The sequence below is a fragment of the Lissotriton vulgaris genome, chromosome 3_1 (genome assembly GCF_964263255.1).
Source record: "Lissotriton vulgaris chromosome 3_1, aLisVul1.2, whole genome shotgun sequence".
NCBI classification, from domain to species: domain Eukaryota; kingdom Metazoa; phylum Chordata; class Amphibia; order Caudata; family Salamandridae; genus Lissotriton; species Lissotriton vulgaris.
Genome location: NC_141689.1, coordinates 2,033,096,652 through 2,033,115,047, shown reverse-complemented (window position 1 = coordinate 2,033,115,047; position 18,396 = coordinate 2,033,096,652).

Below are 18,396 nucleotides of genomic sequence, written 5' to 3'. Positions count from 1 at the left end.
GTTCATTCACAAGATGCTGTTGAAAAAGAACTTGAATTGTTAATTGAGCGTTCTACTGGTCCAACGTCATGGGCTTCTCCCGACGTGGTAGTGCCCAAAAAAGGCAGTGAAGAAGCGGTACACATATGCGTTGACATGCACCAAGCAAACAAGACAATTAAACGAGAATCACATCCGGGCCCACACATTACTGACATGATAACGCAACTGAATCATGCAAAGGTCTTTTCTCACCTTGATTTAAATAAAGGTTATCATCAGTTGGAACTTGAAGAAAATTGCAGCTACATTACAACTTTTTCTACACATGTTGATCTGTTTCAGTACAAAAGTGTTGGTGTGTCATCCACTGCAGAACTATTAAGTTGTCATTTGACGTATCATAGAGCCTGTAATGAATGCATTCAATTACATTGATAACACCTTGGTTTTCAGAGCTACACAAAACGAACATGATAAAGCTCTTACACAAGTATGTCATTTACTTGCCAAAACAGGTTTGTCTTCAAATGCAGACAAAAGTGGGTTTCTTGTGATAAAGCTAAAATTCTTTGCCCATATATTTTTTGGGTGGGTTATGACACCGGATCCTGCTAAAGTACCAGCGATTCCAAATGCTGATCCCACACAAGAGGTTTCCATGGTGCATTCATTTCTTGGCATGGCCAGCTACTTTTCTAGATATATAGAAGACTTTGCCACTGTAAGTGCTCCATTAATTGAGTTGACAAAAATTAATGTTTCATTTTAGTAGTCTCATACATGTGAGAAGCTTTAAGAAAATCAAACAAGCCATTGAAAGTGCAACCGAAACTTCTTATAGAGGTTGTCATTGATGCTAGCCCCATTGGGATATCCTTGCACAGCACAGAGGACACCTGGGTGCTTGAAGGCTTATTGTGGCACATGCCAGTAGGAGTTTGTCAGAACCAGCACATGCTTACTGTCAACCTGAAAAAGAAAGTTTAGCTGTGGTATCAGTGTGTGAAATCTTGCATATGTTCTGGTATGAAAATCCTTTTATGCTGATATCTGATCATGAAGTCTTGCTAACAATTTTTGGCAATCCAAAGGCGAAGATGCCTCTTTGTATTGAACGTTGGGGACTACGGCTACAAGACCACATTTGTAACGTTGGCCATCATCCAGGAAAGTATCAGAACCCTGCTGACTACTTTTCTAGAGTGCCCATTTAAGGTGAAAGCACTCCATCCCTGTCAGCTGAAACTTTTAGCAACTTCATCGTAAAATCAAACACATCAGCTTCCATTTTATTAGCCCAAATTAACAATCTTACGAGTAATGATACTTACGCGCTAAAGTTGAAAGATATAATTACACATCAGTCATTGAACCAGCACTCTTGAGCTCTCTCCACTGAGGACTAATATCAAAAATACAGAAATGTCAAAGATGAACTGTCCATACCTCAAGAGGGAGTTATATTGCGAGGGTCGAGAATCTTGATTCCAGAGAGTCCGTGGCAGAAAATGATTAAAGTGGCCCAAAAAGGACATAGGGGATTTGTTACCACAAACCGAACTCTCCGAGATCATGTCAAGTTTCCATATCTTGATGAGCGAGTTGAGAAGAAATTAAATACATGTCACCTATGCAACGGTCTATCTACAAAATTTACTCAACACATCCTAAACATGTCAGGACTCCTGAAGCATGCCTGGTAGAGAATAGCCATTTGTTTTTTGGTCCACTCGACAAAGGACATCACCTGATGGTGATTGTGGACAAATACTCACGATTTCCATTAATTGAGGATCTCTCATCCACCATTCAAGAACGAGTCACTGAGAAACTGATTGGCATCTTGGCAACATGGGGTGCTCCAGCCATACTACAATCTGACAATGGCCCACCTTTTAATAGTTGGGAGTTCAAAGACTTCTTAGAGAATCTGAGTATAAAGCATCAAACAAGCACTCCTTTGTGACCACAGGCCAACGTACTAGTTGAAATATTCATTAGTATACTAAAGAAAGCTGTACAGTGTCCTACACTTGAGAAGCTCAATTTACAAACTGTGTTAAACTCTACATTGCGAGGTTACCATTCTACACCTCACTCGACAACCGGTGAAACTCTTCCAACATTGATGTTTGGGAGGGCAATTAGAACCAAAAATACCCCAGTGGACCAATCAGAGAGAAAGACATTAGAATGCAACTCGTACAAGGAATTCGGTTAAGTTATGAAAGATGAAAACATTTGCTGACCGAAGAAAACATGCGAAAAACATCATTTTCCCGAGAGGAGACCGAGTGCTCGCACATCAGATGCAGAAAAGAAAATCTGATTCTCTTTTTGATACAGAATATTTCCACATGGTGTAGTACACATGGTGACTGTCCAGTGACCTGGGAAGTCCAGTGGCAGTGATCCTCCTGGATTTGAGTGCGGCCTTCGACACCGTGAATCATTTTACGCTTGTCCACCGGCTTAGGGATCTGGGTATCTCTGGAGTTGCACTGTCCTGGCTGAAATCTTTTATATATAACCGTTCATTTCAGGTGGTGTAGTGTAGTTCCTATTTTCCCTATAGGCCCTGCGCATTGGAATAACATAAACAGCAGTTTAGACGTAGAAGTGCGGTCTTCCAGGTCTTTACTGACTATGCTAAACTTAATTGAGTTTGGACCAACTAGCTCAGAGGTCACTGGAAACTTTCTTGACTGAATAGGAAGTGATCAGCTTCCCAGGCACAGACAGGAAGGGATTCAGTTTTCCAACAACCGCATAAACATGACAACTTTGCTCCTTAGATTAAGAGTCAATCTCTAGAGTCGTGTGAAACAATAGACAGTTATTTTACTCAGTCAGTTGTGCAGATTACTTTCACCAAGATGCAGAGAATAGAGAGACGGGTGTTTTCAATAAAAGGTATTATTTATTGAACAGTCTTTCTTCTCATGCAAGAGAAATGAATTGCCACAATTGCAAGACTTGTTATTATAAAAAGTGCGTACAGTAAAAGGAGGATTGCGAAATAATACTGTAAAAGCATTGATATGGTTTCTTAGCCATATAATGATTAAAATGAATAAAATATATGCATTCATATATACATTTAGCTAACATACTCAACGGGTGCTTCTAACTACGCCTACCCCAGTGTACCTGACCTAAGCCTAATACTTGGAAGGGAGTAAGTAAGTAACAGTTTAGTTAAGTTAGTTTTGCCAATGATTTGCTTCAGGAATTCTCTCTAAGGGTTTAGTCAACACCATACCTCTGGAATAGAATGTTGGAGGTCTTGTATCTCCTTTCAGGACTCGATATCCCAGTCACTCGCAAGAGTAGGCTGGAAACACCGGAGATGGATTTTCTCGGCAAGAGAAAGGACAGCGTCTCTCTCAGCGTGTCAAGGAGGAGGAGGGGCAGCGTCCGTGGGCTGCTTGCATCTGCTGGGCTCTGCAAGGGACAGCTGTTCTGCTCCTGTATTCACCACACCATCGTTATCGACGTCGCGCCTTCTTAAGGCAACGTTGGTAATATTTATACCTGAAAGGTGCCTTGTTTGACATAAGTTTTTGGACATAAGACTTCAATAAAGATGTCACTAGGAAGTGATCGTCCTTTCAGTGCTCATTAGAGTTCTATTACTAATCAAAACATAGCAAGCGGGGCTTTCCCAGGTTGCTGGGTTTTATCTTGTTGAAGAACTCGGAGTGTAATCTAGGAATCTAAGATAGTGGCTTCTGCTGTGTCATCTACTGTAATGAGCTGCAGGGGCGAGTTTCAGAAATATGGCTGAAATATGGCTCTGATCGTTTATGCCATTATAGGGGTATGAATGGATTATAGCCGTATACGGGCATAAGGTCACAGTATTGATCGGGGTCCTAGATTAGAACACGACAGTGGCAGAGGGCAATTTAATCTCCAATACAATGTCAGTACACTGTTGCGTCCCTCAGGGCTCATCCTTGAGCCCTACGCTTTTCAATGTGTACATATCCCTACTTGAAAAAATTGTCACTCCATATGGAGTCAAGCTTTTGACCTACGCTGATGACACCCAGCTTGTCGTATCACTAAGTCAACAGGACCACCCTTCCATCGACCTTTACTCCTGTCTTGGGGATATTACGAGCTGGATGGACAGATCTCATCTTAAGCTTAACAGCAACAAGACGGAGATTCTGGTTATAGGCAACCAGGCACACTTCCGCCCTGAAACCTTGGGGACCCCTTGTATGGGTTTGCCCCCTGTCCCAAAGTCTGATATTAAAAGCTTGGGGATTTGGCTGGACCAAGGCCTTATGCTTAACACCCAAGCAAGGAAAACTGCCGGAACCTTCTATGGCCTCCTTCGTACTTCCCACAAAATTCTCCCTCTGCTCCCCGCCCAGTCCAGGAAGATATTGATTCAGGGCCTCATATTGTCTAGACTGGACAATGGTAATGCCCTTTACCTCGGCGCTACAAAGAAAGTGATGGCTAAACTCCAAGCTGTGCAAAAACTAGCCGCCCGGCTTCTCACGGGCGTCAACAACCGTTTTTCAGCTAAACCAGCCCTTAGGTCACTTCATTGGCTTCCCATACTTGAAAGAGTACATTTTAAGGCCCTATGCACCACTCACAAAATTCTGCATGGTAAGGCCCCCCCCTATCCTAGGATTACAAGGGCGCGATCAGGAGGCCGCCTTTTCTCTTACAATGCCTCCAAATTGTGGAATTCACTTCCAGTGAATATCCGCACCCAGCCTAACCTCCTTTCTTTTCGTAAGCTGTTGAAGACCTGGCTGTTCCCTTAATTCCTCCTTTCTTGCCTCACTCATTCTATTATTAGCGCTGGGACGTTTACAGGCAACCATGCGCACTAGAAATCTGTAAACATAAACAAACATAAGCAGAGACTCTTCTCACTTTCAGTGTTTAATTCCTGGTTCACCAGATCTCCATGGTGAAGGATAGACCTATTCTGAAGCACCAGTGACTGCTGCTGCCTTTTCACCATGGCAACTGATTCCACTTTGTGAATGTAAACTTTTTTAAAACTGTTTGATAGGGAGTAGCAAGTATTTTGCTTTAAGAAAAACAAGCTGTATTTGAAAAAAAAAATTGTTACTTTATTGATCACAACTATAGTGGTCTGTTGCCCTTACCTGTCAACCATCCTTGTGGTGGCCACCAATCAGAGTGAGTCACAAAATACAACCTACCCCATTAATATTCATGAGGTCAGTCAAATTGTGATGCACTCGGAATTGAAATTTAGCTAAATTCTTTACTGGTCGCAAAAATACTGGGTTTCAAATTGCGAGCAGATTTTTATAACCAGTAATTTGTACATCAGGTTCTATAACCTGTGGGGTATCTGTGATTTTCACAGGACAGTGTCCTTGGGTACTCTTGTGTGGCAGGTTGATTCCCTAGTCAGATTTTCTTGCCTTGAAAAAATTACAATAAAGAGAAAGGCAACTAATGTTAATTAATTTGCTTATTCCGGTGGTTTCCTAGTCCTAGCTGGATGTTTGGGTGACTGATGTGGGCCCTATGCATCTGTGGAGATTGCATTGCCTCACCTGGTTTAGACACAAGAAATCAGAGATGGGGGTTATATTACCGGAGTTAAGAGAAATAATGGGACATCTTATTTACAAAGAAGAGTTAGATATTTTTGCTATTCCTACTTTCCCTGTGTGTGTTCAATGCAATATTATGTAAAATGTAGTTCGTCAAGGAAGTAGCTAAATGTATCAGTTTTTAAGAGTAATGCTGCCTTCTTTTAATATTCTTCAACATCTTTTGCACCCTTGTGTCTTAATCAGCAGCTTCTTTTCCAGGTGATTGGTATTATAACATCGTTGTGACAATGAGAAATGAGAGGGCCAATACGGAGAAGAATCATCTGTTTATCAGAAGGCCAGCATTGTCTGTGTGTATAAGTTGCCTTGAGGCACCTACGTCAATGTGGAAGTCGGATGTATTTTTGAAACCGGGTCCAATTTCTAGACGAAGTTATGCACCTGCAACCTTTGCCTATTACATTGTAATGCTTTTGCACACAATCGTTGAGATCCATTAAGAGGAGCCTGGAGGTATTTATCTGAGCAGACACAATTAACAGACTATCAAGGGTATGGTAACTGATCCCTTAATAGGATCAGTGTTGCTTGAGGTGTAAGAGGAGGTAAAGGGAAACCGGTATTTTTTTTTTAATGCAAGTATAACTTTACTGGTTGGAGTATACGTGACTTGCTTTTATAAATGACTGCCACTGAACAAATTCTGACAACATTGAAATGAATATTATAATTGTATACACTACAACTGGAAGAGGAATGGTAGGTTTTAATGGGGTTTCACCAATTGCAAGTGGATCATAAGAGTGTCGTATTTATAATTATGTAGAGCTCCACAGGGCTGACTAACTCCTAAGGGGCATTAGTGGATGGGCAGCACTCTACACGATGGTGGAGTGCAAGTTTGGAAGAGTCTTGAAGATAGGGGCATATTTTTTTATGTTGGGTATGATTGGTCAGAGGGGTGCTATTATCCTGACAAATGTTCTAGTGGAGGAAAGAGGAGTGCAGAACAGTGGGAATATGACTTACAAAAATGTATGGTTGTGCTTGTTTAAAAACGTCAAACGCAGGAGTGGCTCATGCAGGCAAGAACGATGGACCGGGGGGAGGGGAGGGGGGTAACCTCGAATTGGACAGACGGCGAGGGAAAATTAAATAAATAATTAATTTCCCCTCATCACATGTCGATCCTCCCACACCAGTCCAGGCCCCACCGCTCTTATCTGCACGGGTCGCTCCGGGTCAAAGGTCTCTCTGGAGACCATCCAGGAGTGACAGATATGCAGCCCACGGCATGAACTATGTAGTCATGCAATGGTGATAGGAAGCCATGGTAAATGCTGCATGGCGTCCACCTAGGAGTGGCAATTGAGTAACCTATAAGGGTGCAGTGAATAAAAGCAGCATTGGTCAATGTTACAAAAGATTCCACCCATGAGTGATGTAGCGAAACGAAAACCATGCACTAGAGAAACAAAGCATAGTAAACACTCTGTAAAGACAACCCGGGAACCACAGTCATGCAATTGTTAGATGCCACTAGTTCAAATATTTGAAAGAATCCAGCAATAAGAGACTCACTGAGGTATAACCCTCAGGCAAGGACAGGCGAACCATTGCTATAGTATAGAGTAACAAAGACACATCAAAGTCATTCCTTGGTAACAGGCAGCCAGGACCGACAGTCAAGTAACCCACTGGCATATACAAGAGAATTACTGGCATAGTAAATGTTCTCTTGACACTGCCTTCTACTGTCAGAGCGCCAACTCCCAGGTGCTCTGGTTACAGGCAGCTGGGGCTCCCGGGTCATGTTCCCATAGGCAGGTACACACACAAAAGAACAAGACCAGCCGCACAGGAAGCAGATGTATAATAACAGTAATTCTGAATCAAGTCACATTCAAATATTTAACATTCACAAATTAGTAGAGTAAGGCGGATTTCAGTATTTCATTGCTAGTGAAATGCTTTGTCGTATCCTCACAGAAGTGATAAAGGAATAACTAAGAGTTCACTAGTTACAGTCAGCCAGGGTAGACTCTTTGCAGGAGCCACAGAGATGTGACAGTGGAGTAGCCCATGACAAGCACATCATTCTGAAATACAGGGTACGCGCTCTCTAGTTCCCTCCACAACAGAGGAGTGATCTACAGTCATGTCCTCGTTACAGGCACCATGGTAAAGGCTCTGTGTGGAGTTCATTTCAGAGTGACAATTTTGAACCAAATAGCGGGATCTGCTGCTCTTGGGAACCCAAACAATACTCAGAGTAAATCAAAGATGAGGATTAAAATGCACATAATGCACTCTTGGGCTTCGCGTGGGCACATATGGGGCTAAAGTTAACTACGCCAATGTCCTGTGGGCGAAAACACTAAGAAAGATACAGAGCCTGCAACGATGTCTAAATACACCACTAACATTACGATGTAGGCAATTTTGCATTATCAGGGCTTGGTCACATGAGTGGTTGACACAATGTCCAGTGGAGTGAAAATGCAGGATACAAGATTGCATACGATTTATGCAGTGCGATGCTATGTTAGAGTAAACCAAATGATTTGAGCCTAGTCAATTATGATGTCTGTAATGCAAAGAGTGCACTAGGATGGGGGGGAGACGTGGGGGTGGGGGAGTCACCGTTCCCGCTCCTCTTGTAGCACCCTTCTTAAGATAAGGCTCAAAATGGAGAGTAGTTGGGGGTAAGAGAGAGGAGATTACTTTTCTTCTGTCATGCAAGGTTAACATTCTAGCTTGCAAAGCTTGCAAGCATTACGTAAAGGCCCTTAAGACATTGTATAAGCAACCAAAACTAAACCTTAATAAAAATAAGATGTGAATTGCAAAGCCAAGAATGTACTGCTGTAGCTCTGAGCAGGACATTTTTCATGGGCAAAGACCAATCACATGTGAGGATAAATGTAACCCTCCAATGTGCTTACAATACAGAGAACGATAGTGTGCCTACAACAATGTCTAAATGTACTGCTAGAATTACAAAATAGGTACTCCAGCCACACAGGTGGAGGGCAGGACCCAGTCACATGTATGGCTGAACTAGTGTCCTCCAAAGATCCATAACAAGAAGAAGAGAAACAATTATACGCATGATGGCTAAAGTTAAAAAAAAAAAAATTCTTTGTTTACAATCAAGTAAAAGGCTCATAACATTAGCAGGAAATGATCGATAAGGTGCGAATGGTTTATTGAGATCATCTAACAGCTGGCGTGAACAGGGTAAGAAAACTGGAGCTGTGATTCTCCTCCCTAAAGTGTAACTGGCCAATGTATTCAAAGTGCAATAACAACCACATGACCTTCAGCTCTCAAAATTTGTTGACTGACTCAAAACCACTAACCAATGGCTGATAGAGAGTGATCCCATATTTAACGCATCAATAATATAAATTCTGTGAGAACCCGAAAAACTTCAAACCACCAATAAAGTGGCCTGAAGAAGTAGGAATGCCATCAACATCCGCCTCCAAGAACCAGAACTTAGGAGTTATCATGGATTCAGTCCTCTCCATGATCCCGACAGTCAATCAATTGACCAAATCCACATTTCCCTCCATGAGGATACTCTGTCTCATCTTGGAGTCTCTCAGAAGTTTCAGGCAATCATCTCAGTCATCTTTTCATGCTTGAGCTTTGCCAATGAATTACACCATGGAGTATCACTATCTTCTATGAGATGACTCTAAAGAATTCAAAATATAGTCCCACGACAACTTCGGCACTTTAAGATTTGCACCCAAATCTCACCAGATTGGAAGACTGTTCATTGCCAGAAGTCAAGAAATGCTCCCAGAAATGGAAGGATGGAACACTCCAGATTTGCTCCACAACTAATCTTTCCACTATTTAAGAAGAAACTGATGTTGGCACATCACTCTCGGTCTAAATTGCAAATATATGGAATTCATTCACTGCATAGAAGCAGGCTACCTTAAATCACATGTAGGTTAGGCTAGCGCTGAGAACATGTGTATTCCCCACTTGAACCTCCAAGTATAAAATAAATAGAGCAAGGGTCTTGCTATGAACAGGGAGTGAGGGCTCATTGTAACACTTACAAACTATGATAAAAGCATACTTCAGGAAATTACCTATAAATTACATTGTCCCAGAACAACACATCTAGTACATCATTTACAAAGATGGAATGCTACATTTTACCAGATTATAAATGAGAGTGAAATCCTGCTTCTATCACAAATCTGCGAAGAAGCAAACAGTACTGATGAAATTCCTACAACTTCTAGTTGGGAAGACGACAACTCTGTAATTACAAATAAAGAAAAATCAATAAAAAATGTCATACTCTACGTGTACTCTTTGTCATGACACAGCATATTGATGACTTTCATAACATGCTTATTTTTTACCCCTACTAAATGAATTCATGTAGTCCATGTCTCTTTGAAATCTATACCACATCTCCTTCTAAACTAAAATCTACTGAGCATTTAGGCCAAATACAAATATGAATTGAGGAAGACGAATCTTCCCACTTACAAAAAGCTAAGAGAGGTGAGATTGGTCTTCCTCAGACAGGAGATGTAAATAACCTTTTCAAAAATTACAAGCAGGATCCTCAGGGCTGCCTGACAGGCTTTATTAACTTGTTGGGGCAGCAGTTCTCTTCATATGCAAAAATATCTCTTTTGATCCATCAAGATATACGAACGAAAAGCAGGATGAAACGCTGGGCAATCTAAGAAACTCATACAGGCTCATTTCGGTGCCAAGCTAGTGTAGTTAGAGACCAGAAGTGAGGGATGAAGAATAAATGTAGGGAAATCCTAAACTACTGTAATAATGTTGGTATTCTCTCTAACATTCTATTATTATGTGTCATTGTTGTCACTATTCTGTTTGTTTTTATAGTCACATCTATACACATCATATCCACTAGAATGGAATTTTGGGTTTAATTACAATCATAAAAGTATATTTTTTGTGTATATTTTTTAGTGTGTCTATTCATGATGAAAGGTTTGCAACCTCCTAACAATATGTACTCCTGTGACTCTCACAGGACTGATCATTATCCAGTACTCACATCCACATGTAATGTGCAGGTGGATTGAAGATTACATTCCACTGGGTTCTCAGTTTCCAGTTGGTATGTTGACTAAGTCTGCTCTCCTAAAGGCTAGGACGCCCATGGGGGAACAGTGAGAGATAGACAAAAAGTCACTCCAGGGACCCACTGCTGTGGGCACATTGTTCTGGATAGAGACATTCTGGAACAAAATCTAATGGATAAACAAAAATTGAACCCTAAGCACTTTTTCTCAATCATTGCATTTCTCTCTTCAGTGGAGAGCAGTTTACTGTACATGAATACACCTCTTAACTGAAAATGTAGATGTAATTGTGGATAATAATATATCTTAGTCTGCAAAATAAGCAACAACAGGATCTGGATTCTCGAAATATAATCAATGTGTTTGATGAAGCATTACCTTCTAGAGATGTAGGACAACTTAAACATGGGAACATTGAGATTAAGGTTTGCCAATAGTTCCTCCCTCCCTATAAGATCTAGATGTGGTAGACAGGATTTAGGTGCTAGACCAAAGAAACAACAGCAACGTGTTTCATTGGTAGGCCCAGTTGGGTTACAGCCTGAAGCAAGTCAATATAAAGTAAGGATCCCTATTTTATGGCTTGGAGTGTGAGAAAGGATTGGAGTGCTTACAAGCATTCTCGCTGATTCTGCAAAACAGGGACCTAGTTGAGGAAAAACTACCTACTTAAATCTGATCATGGAAAATATCACATGAGATTTCTGATGTAGAGTTCAAGGAGAGAAAAAGGAACTGGCACTGAAGCAAGAGGTGTCTGTGATTCAAAAAGAGTCATTTCTTTGAAAGACTGTGTGGTATCCTTCACTGCAATCTGTCTCTCTCATATGCTCTGGGCTATGTCATTTGCTTGAGTGTTATGTTCTAAAGTGGAATGTGTTTAGTTTAGAATGTTTGGCCTCAATGACAAGTCAGTTGTTTGCTGGACTTTGGAGGATGAGGTCTCTAGCTTAGAGTTTACATTAAAACTCTTATTTACTTCACCCCTGCCTACCTGCTCATCATTTCATCGGCAACACTACATTTTGGCGACGAGGATGGGATTTATGGCATGACTGATGGAGCAAGGATTCGCATGTAAAGCGAATTGCTTGTATCATGAGCCTCAAATAACCCTAACTATGTAATCAACATGTTTGTCTTACTAATTTACCCTTTCTTCATCTATATTGGGAAACCGAGTGAAGCTTGCTTATGTGTTTTCTAATCCTAATACGCTTACATCTAAAATGGCTGCTGCTACGCGGGAATTTCTACTGCGCATGCATCTGTCATACCCACGTGACATGACGTACTCGCAGCTTTGGAGGGAACCCTTTCACATCTGCGCACTAGTGATAAAATGGCTGTTCTGTGTTCTCACATTAGAGAAGCTTGCATTGCTGCTTTCGCTAAGCTGTTCGTTCTGCTTAGTCCTAATGCTATAGTTTATATTAAGGTAATGGGTATAGTGTAGAGATTCATGGTATACAGTGTAATCATTTATTATTGTGTTCTAAATTGTTTCCTTTTACTTTTCATGTGTCTTACTCTTTGGGCCTGGGAGGTGCTTACTACTCCATTTTGGAAGTCCTTTCTGCGCATGTCACCTGGCGGAGGAAAAATGAACTCTGCAGCATTGGAACCCAGCCAGATGGCAGTAACAGCCAAGATGCGCCTGGGAACCCGACCTGCGACCCAGCTAGAGGGAGCTGAACTGTACTGAAATTTGTTACAAATGTATTCAATGTTATATTCACCATTGTTAACCAAAAGGCATATGTCATGAGAACCTGGAATTTAAGCGGCGTAAACGGAATTTGAATAAGGAGTCTGAGAAAGTCTAAAATTTAGGTGGTGTGATGACCTGTCCTCCTCCTTTGTCCAATCAAAATTGGTGATCCTTACACTTGCAACATTGGGGGTGCTACATTGACCTGAAAAACAGTATAATTAGCGTAGGTTTAGCTAGAGAAATTGTCCGACTTGTCTGATTAGCTGACCTGTCACTGACCCAACGCACTCAATAGGTGACTAAAAGCAGAGAGCTGCGGAGCACTCTGTTGGGAGGTTCAAGAACCCAATCAGGGTTTTAGGAACTGAAAGTGCTGGTGAAGCACTTTGCTGATAAAAGTTATAACCCAATAGGGGTTTTGGCAGATTCCTTGCAGAGAGGGAGTAGCGCAGGCGTTGCAACCAAAACTGCGGATGATGGTCCTAGCCTTCGGTGGTCCGGTCCTGATCCAAATTCTGGGGTTATCCTGTCCTGATTGTCCATGAGCTGCACCTGCTCGCCTACTGGCACTGAAGTCTTTGGGGTTTCTCCTGTCCTTTCCAAACTGACCCGTGGCCAGGGTTGGTCTTCACACTGTTCTAGGTAAATATAAATCTGTGTGGGTAATTGTCTTTCTAAATTGCAACCTTTTCTTTACCCTCCCTGAAATTTGCAAAGCTTTGATTATACATGTTCCTTTATTCCCCGTCCCTTGGTAAATGAGATTTTCATGTATTACTGACTATTAGCGTGTTCCAATTTTCCCCACTTTTAGTCAATGCTAAAGCGTTTCTATAATAAGTATATGTTCCTTTTCTCACCCTCCCTTTAATGATATTAATGGGATAAGCTGAATCTATAGTATGTTCAAATTTTTACCTTTCCTATAGTTTATTGTGCTAAAACTGAATTCTCAAATTACACAATCGTGTTTCTCTATTCAAACTGCCAATGAATTACGAAAGTTCTTGGGTTTAGTATGTTCCCTTTCTTTACCCTCCTTTAATGAAGTTGCGAAAGACTGTTTTCTAAAATTAGCATGTTCCTTGTTTTGCCTTCCTTTATTTTCTAAAGTTTCTAAATGATTAGCATACTCTATCTTATTCATAGCTATACGCTGTTTCTGATTTTGGTTATTGATAGTTTGATTACGTTTAACTTATGGCTCATGACTTATGATGATGATGATGATTAGATAAAGAGTTTGAACCTACCATGAGTCTGTGGTTATTATATAATTACAAATGTTATGATGTTTTGAGTGCCTTTTCCCTTAACTCAACTCCCTGATCCATTGTGTTTAGGTACCTAGTGTCAAAAATGAGTAGGTTACTGATGTAGGAATTAGAGATAAAATCACAATATACTGGTAATAGAGCGTGAGTTACCTAAATAAATGTTAAAGTATACGATTTGGAACTATGGGCCCAGGTGAGTATTTGTGCAAATTCTAGTTGGGTGACCTCCGCGCTCTATCATGACAATGGCAACCGCCTCCGAAGACCCATCTTCGCTGGAACCTCGGTGACGCCGTGACGTGTTGTTGACGCAACATGCTTGTACGTTGTGACGGTACGCGGTGACATCATCACGTCATCTGCCATTTTGTTTATTATTTTCCTCACTGAAGAGGCAAGATCGAGAGTTACACCGCACAAACATTGTGCTGCTGTAAATCCAGTCTTGTCTTCGCTGATCGGCACAGCATTTTCATTTCATCGTGACCACAGTTGATGTGGTAAGCGACAAAAAGGGTACTTTAAAGCCGGTCTTATCTTCGCTGAACTGCACAGCATTTTCACCTCATCGCGACCACAGTTTATGCTGTAAGCTATAAAAAGGATGTTACAATTCCACGCATATCGATGATTGGCACATCCCATGCCAGTTCTCAATTACTAACATTATGCCGGTCCTCTGCTTTTGACTCTCAGTAACAAGTATTATTCATGCTGAGTGCCAACTCAATGTAATAAGTAATTTTCACGCTGATTGGCACAGCTCATGCCGATCTCCTAATCATTTACTTATTTAAGAAAGAAGGGGCAAATGTTGTGCTTTTAAGATTTATTTTAAGACAAACTTTGTGCTTTTAAAGTTTATTTTAATTATCATCTACTGCATAATTTCTCAACTATATTTCACCAGGGTATCCCTACTTTTACAATTCATTTGTAAGAGTGTATTACATTTGAAACTATTGTCACCATGCAGAATGTCACAGCTCCGCCCTTCTTCCTCTCTGAGCCTGATGATCCCCCCATCCCTTGGCTTAAATGGAAAAAGTATTTGCTCACTACGCCAGGGTTTGTGATACTTCACTCAGTGCAGAGAGAAAGTCTTCTCTATTCATGCACTGTCTAGGCTCATAGGGGCAAGACGTTTTTGAAAATCTTCCTGAATTACCAGATGCTATTTCTCTTAATGAATATGAGATATGCATAAAGAAAATGGATCTGCATTATCTTCCTAAGCTGAGTATGGCATTAGAACGTTTTCACTTCGGAAAGAGGATGCAGAGGCAGGATGAAACGGTTGAGCAATATGTTACAGCTCTTCGTAAACTTGCTTCCACATGCTCTTTTGCTGGCGCCTTAGAAGAGCGGCTCAGAGACCAGCTTATGCTTGGTTCTTCTCTTGAAAAAGCGAAAGACAATCTATGGCAAAAGGACAACCCCACTCTTGAAGAAGTTATAACTGCACTTAAGCTACATGAGCATTCTAACACTTGCTCCGAAGTGATTCGTAGGAATAGTTCTGAAGAAAAAAAGGAGCTACTGAGGTCAAGGAGATAAAAACATCCTCAGTTTCCATGTCTCAAAAGTCAGCTTCTCATGAGACAGGAAATTCTACTGTTAGCAAAAGTACAAGTTCAAATCTCAAATTATCTAATGTTAAGTATTTTCGTTGTGGCAATTTGGGCCATTTGGCCAACGCAAAGGATTGTCCTGGATGGAAAATGACATGTTCTGTATGTCAGAGAAAAGGTCATTTTTCAAAATGCTCTAGGTCAAACAAGGGCCAAAAGAAAGTGAGAGAGGTAGACATTTACGATCAAACTCAAGAAGAATCTGTGGTGTGTCAAATTAATACTGTTGGGATGGATGGTCCTATGCAAAAGGTATCGATTGACGAATGTCCTGTAGACATGTTATTTGATTCTGGTGCAAAAATCACCTTGATACCCAAGCTCCTCTTTGAGCAGTGTCTTCTAAATAAAGTTAAACTTCTCAAACCAGACATAATTCCTAGAGGGTATGGTGGTCAAGTCATAAACTTGTTAGGATATGTTATGGGCACCATTGACTTCAAAGGAAGAGTTACTGGTGGAAAAATGTATGTTTCTATGAAAGGAGATTCTCTCATTACTTGGGCTCATCAAAGAGACCTTGGTGTTTATCTTGATCCCAACCAGGTTCCATCTGTGTGCTTGAGGAATCTGTCCCCTGGTGTGGCAGAGGTTTCAAATAACTGTCACTGGGCTAAGAAACTTCCAAGCGTCTTTACTAAATAATTAGGGTGCCTCAAGAAGTATCTGCATCTTATAAAATTAAGAAAGTATGCTGGGCCTCATTTATAAAGCTGTGCGTCACTTTTACGCCGCAGGTGCGTCACTTTTTGTGACGCACCAGGGGCGTAAAAAATGCACCTTGTTGCGTCATATTTACAAAGTGACGCATCTAGGTAGATGCGTCACTTTGTAAACCCCTGCGCCACATTATACCTGCACCAGGTATAATGTATGCAAGGGGGGCGTATAGACGCAAGGAAGGGTCGTAGAAGTGACGCAGTGAAATCTATGAGATTTAACTGCGTCACTTTTAGAACGCTGTTGCGTCAAAATCTTGCGCCTGCCTCACAGCAGGTGTAAGACTGACGCATGTCCTTTCACATGGGGCTTGCCCCATGTGAAGGGACGCATTGCTGGAGTTGCGTCACTTTTGTGACACACTCCAGCAATGCGTCACTTTTGCGCTTACAGAAATGTCAGAAAAACGGACGTATCTGTAACTCCTTGCGACATGATGCGTCATACATTAAACATGACGCATCAGGAATGTCGCAAGGAGTGCGCACTGAGAAGTGACGCATCGCTGCTTTCACGCAGCGATGCGTCATTTCTCATAAATGAGGCCCGCTATCCCTAAGGTAGCCAAGGTTAGAAACGTTCCACTTTTGGTTCGTGATAAAATGAAGGCTGAGTTAGAGAAGCTGATAGTCAATGGAGTGATAGAAGAGGTGGAGGGCACGGAGTGAGTTTCTCCGGTTGTGATGGCCCGAAAGGCCAATGGCGAGGCAAGATTGTGTATTGATATGAGAGAGCTGAATAAACCTGTGATAGTTGACCATTAATCATTACCCAACATAACAGAAATGATGTCTTCTTTGGGTGGTGCCACACATTTCTACACACTAGATCTCTCATCCGCTTATCACCAGGTCAGATTACACCCATCATGTCAAGATTTCACAACCTTTATCACTCCCTTCGGCACCTATAGGTTTCTTAGAATGCCTTCGGTTTGATATCAGCTGCCTCGGTATTCCAGAGGGTGATGGAAGGCGTTTTGGTTGGCTCCATGGGGTTAAAGTCTATCAGGACGACATTTTAGTACATGGGGTGACCCGTGAAGAACATGATGAAAGAGTGTCTGAGGTTTTGGAGAGGTTACAAGACGCAGGACTCACTCTTAGACTTGACAAGTGTAAACTTGGTGTTGAAACTATTGAGTTTCTTGGGCATCTGGTTTCAGGTTCTGGAATTAGACCTAAACCATCGTTGGTAGAAGCAATTTCCAATCTTAAGTATCCAAGCTGTAAAGATGAATTAGTCAAGTTTCTGGGAATGTCGGAATTTTACAATAAATTTGTTCCAGGGTTTGCCCAGAAGACGGAGAGGATGCAAAGTTTGTTGAAGAAAGGTCAAGAATTTTTCTGGGACAAAGGTTGTTCAGATGAGTACAATCACATCAAGAGTTGTCTTAGTCATGCTCAAGATCTAGCTAGTTTTGATCCCACTAAAGACTCATACATTATGACAGATGCCAGCTGCAAAGGTATTGGGGCAGTTCTTCTACAGAAAGGTGAGAAAGTAGACAACACCATCCTTTTTATTTCAAGACCATTAAGAGGTGCAGAGTGCAATTACTCGGTTGTGGAAAAGGAAGCCTTAGCTGTGTACTTGGCTGTTCACAAACTTCAAAAATTTGTGTGGGGTAAAAGCTTTTCGGTCATTTCGGACCATAAACCTCTTAAAGAAGTTTTTGAAAAGAAAGGTATAGATTGTATTTCACACAGGATAAGCAAATGGGTTGTTTCCTTACAGGACTTTGAATTTAGGGTTTCATATTTACCTGGTTCCAACAATATTCTATCTAACTGTTTGTCCAGGCTTACGGGTGATTGTGTTCCTGATGAACTGGATGACTCTTCTTTTTGCAATGAAGACTCTTCTGAGAGTTTTAAACTGTGCATTGTTACGGAGGGTGTAATCACGGAGAATGAATGGACTACTGAATTAAATTCTGATGTCGATCTCCAGCAAGTCACTGAGTTTGTACGTGATATTTGGTGCCAAAAGAAGGGCTGTAGAGAAGAAATTAAGGGGTTTTGGTGTGTGAAGGATCAATTATCTATGCTCAATGGTTTGTTGGTTATGGGCAGTAGACTTGTTCCTCCTTTGAAACTGAAATCCAAAATTGTTGATTTTGCCCATTTCAGTCGCATGGGCATTGCCAAGACTAAAGCGAGAGTTAGGGAGGTCTATTGGTGGCCTGCCATGGACACTGAAAATGAAAGATCAGTACGAGATTGTGCGCAGTGCTCAGTAAGTGATAAAATAGTGAAATGTAGAACACAGCCCATGGTGATCAGAGAACAGTCTACGGGTCCATGGGTGGATATTGCTTTAGATATTTTGGGTCCTGTCAAGGTGAATAGTCAAGACAGATATGTCCTTGTGTGTGTGGACATGTTTTCCAGGTGGCCCTTTATCAAGATA